Here is a 10,845-nt window from a genome sequence, read left to right as displayed (position 1 = left end):
TTAAGGATTCCTTGAGTTTTGTTCGCCATTGATGACAAAAAAGAATTGATTGACAAAATCGAATGTAATTTGAGTAAACAACAATTTTCAAATCAAGATAAATGAAGAACAAAATGAGGCAAAGCCTATTGACCTATTGACCCATGTTCAAATCCTGTCACCACTCAGCCCTTGTGACCATGGAAGTTTGTCTGTAATGACTCCATGGCATGAGGCAAAGCCTCATGTTTGTAGCGGGGGATAAGTCGGTACGCAAAAGTTGGCCCAGAAACCCTCGTTAGGGAAGTTCCCTTTCCAAAAAAATAAATAAATAAATAAAATAAGATTCCAATTGATTGTACATCACATGTGCTAATACCATTGTAGAGTTGTGAAACATCAAACAATTAAAGCGGAAGTTAAATACCAATCTTTCCTAATAAATAAAGAATTTTTTGTCACTTGTCAGACTCTTATTGATTTGGCTACATGTCATTTTGTGGTTATTTTCAATTAAAATATTTTCATATGGCATTTTGTGGTTGTTTCATTTTTATTAAATGTATTAATTACTATAAATATAATAATAAAACTATTTCAATTTCATTAATTGACTTTCCTTTTAATTTTAAAAATTTTAAGTTAAATCCATTAGTTCTTTTTTGTTTGCTTATCTAAATTATTTGTTTAAATTTAAAAAAAAAACACTTTAATTTTAATAATCTGATATTTTTTTCTTATGAATTCAACTTCTCAATTGTCTATAATTTTATATATAATTTTTTTTATGAACCCATATAATTTATGTATGTTCACCTAGTCAATAACATATGAACAAAACATCATTAATATTATATATTAAATGTGAAAGGAATGATTATATTATTGCTACATATATTTGATGTTAAGGGAATGATTATATCATTGATACATAGTTGAGCAATCAATAGATTGCAATGCAATAGACAATTACACTTAATATTGATTGTTCTCTCTATCATTGTACAACCAATCGTGCTCTCACCTAAGGGAAAAAAAGACTTAACAAAGAGTATCTCTAATCAGATAGTGGCACATACATGAACACAAAAATAGATTGTCCATGCAAACATGAATTGTTAGTAAAGAGCCTTATCCTAGTCCTAGGTGTATTATGGAAACATTATATCCAGAACTACATTCGAAATCTATGGAGTAAATATTCTTCGGAACTTTGAGACTGATCACAACACAAAAAAAAACCCAACACAATGCACCTACTAGGAAACAACAAAATTACATTACCACCTACAAATGAATAACACATTTGTTAATATTCTTTTACCATGTTCTTGTGGCCTTTTGCTGCCTAAAAGGCATATTTTTGCACAATTATGGTTTTCCTTGTTTCCCTTTAGGGTTTTTCTTCCCTTTTTATGCCACTTAGTGGGGTGGGGAGAGGAGGGTTCTAACCTTCTTTTTTAGTAGATTACACATTAATTCTTATTAATGGGCAGTCTTTTCAATATTATACCTAGGATGGTTTTTCCTCATTCAAGTTGGGAGATCATTATAAGTTGTTTGTTTTTCTTCTTTTATGTTATTGTTCTTCGTAAATACAAGGAGTCATGACTAAAATTATGGAGAAGAACCAACAATTGAGATCTACACGGGCAAGTTAAATACTTATGTGTTGATATATGGAAACACATTCAAAAAGAGATCATAACGACTGACCTAAAATTCAAAGAACCCTTCAACTACATCGCAATAACCATAGAAGCCTAAATATATGATCTCCAGACTCTTAAATAGATGGAAATAGAGGCCATCACAATGTCTGAGCGGCTATAAATTATGACTCCAATATGCATGGTTGAAGTTTACGTCAGGAACGAGCGACACATCAATACTCATGATGAAAATAATTTCTAACGAACAAGTATCGAGCCTTGTTAGGTGGGGGTCTTAACTAATTTGTTAATATAATGTGTAAATAACAAAATAAAACCTTGAAATTAGGTTGGTAGAATGCTTTTTATGTTTTAGATTAGCATACATGTGAGTTCACAAGCATATTTCAACAAGGTTGTTGACTATTTTTTTGAAACTTCAAAAAATTATGGTTGATCAGTAATATGAGAGCTCCTAATATGGTTATTTTTGTGAATAACATATTTTTCTTTTACTAAATTTTCTTATGATTTCGAGCTTTGACTTTATGATTTCAAAATAAGGACATCACGCCCTCTAATGCTAAACAAGCATAAGCGAGTACCTTTTTTAGTAAAATTATTTAAGACATGTATGTACACTTTGACATGGATGTTAGACATAAAAACAATTTTTGAGTGACTACGAGCATTGCATGTTTAACATTTTCTTCTAGCTATCTATATCGATGGTCTTGGCCAACAATTATCACTAGTTGAGTATCATAATATTCTTATTATTTTCTTATCATTTCATTATTCCTCGTTAATGAGATACACCCAGTTTTTCGTAAAACATGTTTTGACTCTTTGGGAAGAAGTATATTGTAGATATAATTAGGAGCGTTGTTTTTAATATATTTAGGCGTGATGGGTTTCCGCTAAGAAAGAGACATATGAACTTCTTGATTAAATTGTTGGAAGAAATTTCAACACTTAAACCGTGTTTTCAGTTTTTAATGGATAGGAAAGAAACACGCATATGTGAAACTATCATATATTTCTCTTCTCTTAGGCTTGAGAAATTGGATTTCATTGTGCGATAACTATTTTAAAAGTTGTCTATAGAAGTGTGCATGAAAAAAAGTATTTATAACATTTGCATTTGATATCTTTGGTTTTTCATATACCAAATGTTATGTAATTCCTTAATAAAATCCAACAGATCTTGTATAGTAGTATTATGACACGACATGTATCCATATAATTCTTAATTTTTCCATTAAAATAATTATGCATATGATCACCTATATAGAAGTTGATTGTTTTAAATTGTTATATTATACAACTACATATGTTTCGCAGGAAGAAAAATAGTTCACAATGTATAACCCACCGTTTCATTAAAACGTCCATGACTAATTAATTATCGACACAAAATAATATTTCGTTAGATTAATGGATTTGTCTTTTGAACTTTCTTTAATCTGAAGCTATATCGAAAAAAAAATTGATTACCTTCCTTTTTTTCTTTGGTTATTCGCCTAACAAATTTTGCTTTGGTTATTCAAGTAACAAATAAATGTTTGGGAAAATGACTCTTGAGGGTAATTAACTTTTGCGTTTTTACTCATTTGGTCCCTTTCCTTTTTTTGTATTCAATATACATCGAACTTGTTGGTTGTGTTCACCATAACCCTTTTAACCGGCTTTTAACCTGTGATAGCCGGTCAAAGGGTTATGGTGAACACAAACAACAAGTTCAATGGTATATTGAGTACAAAAAAAATAGTAAAGGGACCAAATGAGAACAAATGCAACAGTTGGTTACCCTCCTGATTCATTTTTCCTTTACGCATTTACAGCAAATCCCACGTCATCTCCTACTGATATTAATGACTTTATGAGATTCATTCTTGCTTCTCTTCAAAACATAACCTACGAAAGGACATTATTCATACATGTACAACTTTGTAATGCACTTGAATATTTATTAGGGGAATCTTGACTAAGCAGGCGCATTTCATGACTACATTTACATTTCCAATCAAATGATTTATCGTATCATGGATTCTAGACAAGTCTACAAACGAGTGGAATCACAAGTGCTGTGATTTTTGCGTTTACTTAGCTTTAAGATCGAACTCATGGGATAAGATACAACATCAATATGTACAATATTATGGTGATGTGTCTACAAAAGTAGCATGATATTGTACATATTGATGTTGTATCTTATCCCATGAGTTCGATCTTAAAGCTAAGTAAACTCAAAACTCACAACACTTGTGATTCCACTCGTTTGTAGACTTGTCTAGAATCCATGATACGATAAATCATTTGATTGGAAATATAAATGTAGTCATGAAATGCGTCTGCTTAGTCAAGATTCCCCTAATAAATATTCAAGTACATTACAAAATTGTACATACATGAATAATGTCCTTTCGTGAGTTATGTTTTGAAGAGAAGCAAGAATGAATCTCATAGTCATTAATATCAGTAGGAGATGACGTGGGATTTGCTGTAAATGAGTAAAGGGAAAATGAATCAGGAGGGTAACCAACTGTTACATTTGTTTTCATTTTGCCCCTTTACTTTTTTTTGTACTCAATATACCATCGAACTTGTTGTTTGTGTTCACCATAACCCTTTGACCGGCTATCATAGGTCAAAAGGGTTATGGTGAACACAAACAACAAGTTCGATGGTATATTGAATAAAGAAAAAAAAATTAACCAAATGAGTACAAACACAAAAGTTAATTACCCTCAAGAGTCATTTTCCGTAAATGTTTTATTAAAAGTTTAAAACTAAGCAAATAGTTACAACCATTGAAGAATAGTATAAGTTATAGTTATAGTTGGGTTTTTAAGCGAGACACCCAAATTAAGTTTATCTTTCCTACTTTTATTATCAATCTAAAAAAATGTTATGTCAACAACATTATAAAAAAACATCAGATTTCTTAAGGGTCGTCAACACCACATCAATCATTGATCACCGTCAACCGAAACTTCATCCACTTGAAAAAAAAACAAGCGTAGAGCAATATGTCCTGGACCTCCATCCCCTAAAAATTACAAATTAAGAATAAAATGTGTGGACATTTACATAATATTATAGAATCAATTTAGCTATAAAAAAATTACGTCATATATTTTAAAAACTTCAATTTATAAGATTTTCTTAACAAGCGAAATATTATAAAACTACCGCGAGCTATTCATAAAATAATAATAATAATAATAATAATAATAATAACTAGATGGTTACCTGCGCGTTGCGCGGGATGGAAGGTGTCGGTATTCTGTTATACCGTTATACTTTTGAAGTACAATGCTATAATAAGGAAAGCTTTTAGTTATTTCAAAAATTATTTCATGTTAACAAAATGTTGAGACAACGTGCTTTAAAATAACATCAGAAATGATCAGTCCCTAAAAAAATACATAAATGGCATCAATTTCAAAAAATTGCATAATAGTACAACAAAAAATCACCATACATCAATATGATGTATGATGATTACTCTAAAATTTGAATTCCTGATGGTTTCCATCTTAATGAAATAAGGGAGTGGCCTTCGTATGAAATTGTGATCTGCAAAAACCCAACTAACACCTTCAACAGAAATGTACTTTCATTCTATTGTTCAACATGAAAACATGTTGCTATATCATATTAATTTAAAAAAATGAAATATACCTCCACAAAGAACATCATAGCCTTCTGATTGTTTCCTTATTTATTTGTAAAATGTTGGTCCAATTTATCCCCCTTGTAAAATTCCAACCATAGAAAGAAGGAGGTACCTGATAATATGTAATAGGAAAGAAATTTATATGTTTTAAAGATCATAAGAAAGCACATAAGAAAGTGAACCTCCAATGTTCGTTAACATAAACAACATTATCCTCAGAACGATCACAAATAGTATCAAAATAAAAATGTCCTAACTGTTATAATTTTTTTTTCATTTTTTAATTCACTAATAGTTGTCACACTCTCTGTTAGTATATCTAAGAATCATGTAAACCAACCTTAACAGGGCCTCTGGTTGAAACGTGGAGCAATGCAGTAGGAAGGTTATTCAAATGACCTGCATCAAATAACCAAAAACTAAGAAACCCTAAAATCAAAACTATTACATGAAAAATTATAAATGTAATTTGCTATAAAGTTTAATTTTGGTTTATATTTGCATGTAAAGAAATGACTGAATTAGAAAAATGGTCCCTATGGTACAAAGAAAATAACAGATTCAATCCAACTTCAGATTTCATTACAGCCTTTAAAGAACAAAAGAAGCAGCCTATATGTATTTGTCCTAAAAATGAAAGTTTCTGTCTAATGAAAATGGAATGTTTTTTTTTAAGTGAAAGTAATATGCTAATGAAAGAAGGATGTTGTTTATATATTAAAAATTAAAGCAACCTACTATTTTTGTATGTTTTTTGGTATGAAAAGAGTATTATAAAAAATATAAAAATAAATTATACCTCCACTAATTCATTTTTTGAACGTGATGATACTCATTTGTAGGACAGGTACACAATTGTAAACATGATACCCACCATTCTCCATTTTGCGCTTTTCAATCTGTAAAATCATTTAATAAAGAAAATGTCAGTGAGCAACAACAAAGTTGCCTTGATTTTAACGATTTTATTACCTATACATTTGTTAAAATTTTCTATTATGGTTAGCCTCTGTTGAAGGAAACCTATATAAAAAAAATCTTCATATAATTACTAAGAAAATCCATACAATAGGAGTAAGAAAACAAATAATATGGATAAAGTAAATTATTCTAATAACGTTGCTTCTTTTCTTTATATTGTGGTTAGCCTCTGTTGAAGGAAACCTATATAAAAGAAATCTTCATATAATTACTAAGAAAATCCATACAATAGGAGTAAAAAAACAAATAATATGGATAAAGCAAATTATATTTTCTCTTCTCCATAAAAGCACCGTTCAAAACTAGGCAAACCAACAGTAGTTGCATGTGTAATCCAAAATATGAAAAATTGAGTATACATCAAAAGAAAAAAACAGAACACGTACCAATATACACAACATCCATGCTCACACCTAATTGATTCTATAATATTTAGAATTTTTAAATATTAAGAAACAAAAAGAAAGTTGTAAGCAGTAGAAAAAAAATAAAAAAAATAAAAAATTAAGTTGCTATAATTTATAAAGATTGATTGAATTTGAATGTGTACCTTTTGTTTCTGATGACTTTCAATAAATAATTAAAAAAATAATAATATAAATAGTAGAGAGAGAGAGCCTTTGATGGGCTAGCAGCATGAAGATGCATGCATGGTTGGCGTCCATCTTATTCAAAAGCAATTCTGAAGAAGCTTAAATATGTCAAATCATATGTCTAACAAATTAATAAAGTTTTGAAATTTTGTGTGATGAAATTAAAAGCACTTGAATCCAGTCAACTGTTCAGCTTCAAACAGATTGGGAATCAACATTGAAGTAACAGGGACAACTTTTTCACGATACATAGACATCAATTCTTGAGGAACATACATCCTTCCTTCATCACCCATCACTGGATCACAAACTAATAACGGAAAAACAAAACTACACACATTATATTTATATATATTTCACAAAAACAAAACATGTATGCGAATTGTGATTGGATGCTAAAAATGACAACTTACCATATGTAAGTGTAGGATTAACGGATCGAAGCTTTTTAAGTACTTCTAATACATTTTCGAGAAAAGAAACTCAACCAATGTAACCTATAATTGTAAATGCATCAACAAAACAATAACACTTTTTCTAAGTTGTAATGTTGAAGAAAATGTTTTTTTGTATTAGAAAAAAAGATAGAAAATAGCAGTCAATAGATGTGTGTAGTATAGTAGATTATTGGCTTCTAGGCCTTCAATTAACTCCTAAAGTTGATTTCCATTTAGAACTTGCCCCTTGAAAGTTCCTGCAAAATTTTGCTGTTGTTGTTAAAGCCATGGATATATTTAAATTCACAAATATGTCCCTCAATGTTGGGGTCGCTTAAACTTGCATGTATGATTTGAGAATTGCACTCACATAATTGGATCAACATCATAACCTAGTAATTGGAGTGGAAAGACAGCAGATCTATTGCCAACATAACCCTAGAGAGAGAGAGAGAACAATTTTAGAGAGAAACTTGATAAGATGATTCAGTATCTGTCAGTCTAAGCATGATCCTTTGTAGTAAACAAATCTGAATGTTGGCTTAAGATGATGAACATACAGAGTCATAAACACAAAGCTGTGTAAATTAGTGGAGAACTTCCATTGCTAGAACTTATAGTGCAGTGAGAAGAAGAAAAAACCATTGTAATTTCAACTAATTTCCTGATTTTGATCAATCATCGAATGTTAATTCATAATAAATCAAACAAATTTCCAGTCAAACGGTGGTAGAGGACGAAAAGTGGAACGAACCTGAACAGTGTGAGACTGAATACTGAGAACTCTGCCCGTTTCCGATGGTAAAGCTAAACATAGGATTGGAGGTGCCATTTTTCGCGAATCCTTCTTCGAACTCCTAGCCCCTCTATTCGAATCCATTGACACACACACACAAATAATGAATTGATTTTACTACGCACAATCAGTTTAAATCAACAAAATGTACAGATAAAACTTCTTCTTCACCTGAAATAACATAATCTTCGAAATGCGATCGATTCAGAACGGATATTATTAGCACATGGTTCTTTGTGTTCGTGTTTTTTAGGATTTCCAGATTCCCTACGCGAACCCTAGAAAGCAACATAACAATACCAACAAAAGCAGTAGAAATAAAAAGAGCAAAATTGAAGAAAAGAAGAATACGATGGAGATACCGATGGAGGTTTTTCACTGGCTTCCATCTACGATATCTCTTCTTTGAAGCCACATGTAAGAAATCGGAAACATAAAGACATCATCTGAAGTTTGTTTGTAAGAAACAAAGTATCCCTCTTCTGATTGAGTTCGTTGAGACCGAAGTCTGTTTTTGAGGAGCAGTGGTCGACGCTGGAAACCCACGTAGGCTAAAGCTGAAGTTGAAGGTGCCAATTGTGCCTTTTGGGATCTCTTTCAACGAACCAAAGTCATTTGTGTGTGGGTTATTTTGCGACACCAAAGCAGTTGCATACCTTGTATTAGAGCGAGTCGGCCGAACCAAAATTGCAAGCCAAACACCCACCTTAAAAACCCTACTATTGATCGGTCGACCATCGTTTCCCTTAAACCCAATGATGATTTGAACCCTAATTTGGAAGAGGGTCTGTAGGATCGTCGTGTTTTTCTTCTTCGCCGATGTAGCAGGACTCGGTGTTTGGCGAGAGGGATAGAGAAAGTTCTGGATAATGGCCTTTAATCGAGAAAAATAAAGAGAAAGAGGGATATGATAATCTGTAAGCATTTCATTGGAGAAGAAAACGGTAGCGAAGGAGAACTCGACACGTACCTGTAAGTAAACCAGTTCAGCCACCGCCATTGACCATATAGTGAGGAGGATGCATACAATATTTGATGAGGGACGAAATTTGATAAAACCCAAAAACACTAGAAGTGTAGAGGTTAAAATAAAAATAAACTCATTTGACACAAGTGATAGGGAAATAAACAAAGGACCAAAACTGCTAATACTTTTGCAACTTTACTGTAGCTAAGAACATACAATTTTAATAATAATAATAATAATAATAATAATAATAATAATAAAATCAACCCTCTATTATTGAAATCATGTATCGTAACTGTAACATAAAATCAAAAAATTGTCACTTCTGTTGACAAATAGCAAATTTGATTAAAAAAAATTTTGATTGCCAATATTTGTCGAATTCTTGTTTGTCGCATTTTTTAACGCTTGCAGTTGCTCTAACTAATTGATTTTAGTCGATCCGAAGTTCCGAACCATAATAATCTGAATGATACAGATCACATAATTTTGGTTATTATTATTTCCTTATTTTACAGGAGATAAATGATACATCTGCAATAGTTTAATTGTGAACATGATTTTTAAATAAACTTACATTTATTAAATAATATATTTTACATATTTACTAAATAACTAATATTAAATATTAATATATCATAATACAATATATTGCTGTTGCACAATATATATCCACGCACACCTTCCATCTTCCAAAACCCAAATAAAATAGAGTCTTTGTGGTTGTGCGAGAAAATGAGGCGAGTTATGATGAACTCTATGGACGACACAGACAATGACATTGACATTGACTTTGGAGGAGAGCTCCAAAAGCTTTCGCAGGTGACGGACATGGACGTTGAACTCGATGATTTCACAATGATCGGAGATGACAGCGACTCCGGCACTCATTCCGCCCTCGGCCTCCTCCAACACCAACAACAACAACGCCGCTCTGAAAGGATCACTGACGTTAACTTCTTCAATTCCTTTGAAGACGATTTTGACGACTCTGATATCGAATAGAATTTGCAAAAAAAAACAAAAAATACCTGTTTCTAGGGTTTATATGCTATGCTTGTAAGTTTGTTTTTTCTCAATTCTGATCTGGTTAAATAGCCTTTTGCTACTCCTATGTTGATACTTTAATCGATTGATGGAATACATAATGCATCGGTTTCATAGATCCTTAATAATTCTTCGCAATTAAAATGCGTTTCTGATTTGATTTATGAAATTGAACTGTGAGTGTTGTTCGATCTACCGCTACAATGGCGTTTGGAACGTTTGTCATTATTCTTGTCTGCTTATGAAATTATTAGAAATCTCTTTTGCTCATAAGTCGTACAAGTTATGAATATGATGATCGATAAATTCATTTTTCTTTCTTCTGAATCAAAAAGAGGATCCGATAGACGACGATACTCATAGTCGCATGACGGAGTAGGATAGGGGTCCAATTTCAATCGAAAATCTGAAACACAGATCCATTATTCTTTTTTCTTTTCTTTATGAGTAATTAAAAGATGGGATAATGACTCGGAAGGTAACCAATTTTTTTTTCTTTTGTTTACGAGTAATTAAAAGAAGGGATAATGACTCAATGTAACCAATTTTAGTTCAGTCATATTTATTCATTACATTGTTAGATTTACCTTTGAATTATTTAAAATTATTCATATTTTACTTCAATGATTAAAAATAAACAAAATTTGAAGTATTTAAAATTATTCATATTTTACTTCAATGACTAAAAATAAACAAAATTTGAAGTGTATT

At 31.3% G+C, this 10,845-nt stretch overlaps 1 pseudogene; it reads right to left on the bottom strand.

Moving 5' to 3' along the window:
* Positions 1 to 2,038: 2,038 nt before the first annotated feature.
* Positions 2,039 to 8,171, bottom strand: LOC145002751 (pyridoxal kinase-like; annotated as a pseudogene).
* Positions 8,172 to 10,845: the final 2,674 nt, after the last annotated feature.

Source organism: Lactuca saligna, chromosome 6 (assembly GCF_052625555.1).
Source record: "Lactuca saligna cultivar CGN05327 chromosome 6, ASM5262555v1, whole genome shotgun sequence".
Lineage (NCBI taxonomy): Eukaryota > Viridiplantae > Streptophyta > Magnoliopsida > Asterales > Asteraceae > Lactuca > Lactuca saligna.
This window is presented reverse-complemented; position numbering and strand designations above follow the sequence as displayed.